The sequence below is a fragment of the Eubalaena glacialis genome, unplaced genomic scaffold, assembly GCF_028564815.1.
Source record: "Eubalaena glacialis isolate mEubGla1 unplaced genomic scaffold, mEubGla1.1.hap2.+ XY scaffold_571, whole genome shotgun sequence".
NCBI lineage: Eukaryota > Metazoa > Chordata > Mammalia > Artiodactyla > Balaenidae > Eubalaena > Eubalaena glacialis.
In genome coordinates, this window is record NW_026871466.1 from 60,501 (window position 1) to 61,875 (window position 1,375).

Below are 1,375 nucleotides of genomic sequence, written 5' to 3' on the forward strand. Positions count from 1 at the left end.
AAATCAGCAGCATGAGATGAGGAGATTCCTCCACTCTAGACCAGGGTCAGGGCTGGTTCATGCACTCCTCCTCATTTCCTGTTCAATCTCACAGGTCTTACAATATCCTGACCTGACCACTAGGGGGCTCAGATAGGCAGATTGATATCTGTCAATGGCAAAAAAAAAAAAGCATGACCTAACAGTTGAGAATTAAGTTTTATTTGGCAGAGTTTCTGAGGACTTAAGTCTGGGAGATAGTCTCTCAGATAGTTCTCAGGGACTATTCCAAAGAGACAAGGGAGGAGCCAGGATATACAGAAGTTTTTGCAATAAAAGGCAGGTAGTCAGGACATCAAAAGATTACTGTCAATTGAAGAAAATCAGACATCTCAAGTTAAGGAATGTAGTGCTTTTCTATGTATGGGAAGATGAAAGAGTTTAGGCTTATTGAAATCGTTCCTTTGATACACACCTTAATAATGACCTAAGGCCAATTTTCTGCTTCTCTTCATCCTGAGTACCCTCAGGGTGCGCAGTGCAGGATGGCTGCAGTGGCTGATGGTTTGATGGCTGAAACATCCTTTATTTACTGATATGGCAGGCAACATTCTTTACCCACAAGCTTCCTCTAGGTCCTAAATTCAACGAATGCCTGGGAGGCATTTCATGGCAAATTTTTGTCCCATGCTTCTAGGAAGGCTCGTTCCTAGATCATGTAAATACTCTGTTGATAAGCCCCTCAAGGTGTCAATTTTTGCATCAGACACTGTTGATAACCTAAAATTCTCTGGGTGGCCTGTCTTACTAGTCTACTATGATCCAGAAAATATTTTCCTGTGTTGCTTCCTCCCATACCTAGAGTTGCACTATTATAGAGGTATGTATGATCAACTGTCTCAAGACTTAGTCATCATTAAGTTTTTCAGAGACCTGGTTACATTTTGGGCAATGTAAGAGGCAACAGTCTTGTAAAACAGACAGGATATAAATAGTACAGCTAGTAATGTTAATGAAGTCACAGTGCAGCAGAGAGGGATATGAGGCATAAATAATTTGAAAACAACAAGAGAGAACAAATTAAAACAATGGTAGGTATAACGACTTGTAATCTGCTCCCAAAAAGCCAACAATTCCACGTGGGGGCCAGCTAAAGAAGCCAAATTCTGGAGAGATCAGGTAGAGGAAAAAAATTAAATGTTCCTTCTTTGTTTACAAGGGCATACTTTATCAAATTGTGATAGGTCCTAGTTAGTGTCAGAGTGATTTCTGATTTTGGACGTATGCAGCAGTGAGAAGTAACTTGCAGTGAGCAGCAGCTGGAAGTGAGACCTTAGTTCCGTGACCAGGGATCAAACCCTGGTTGCCTGGGTGCAAACCATGAATTCCAGCCACT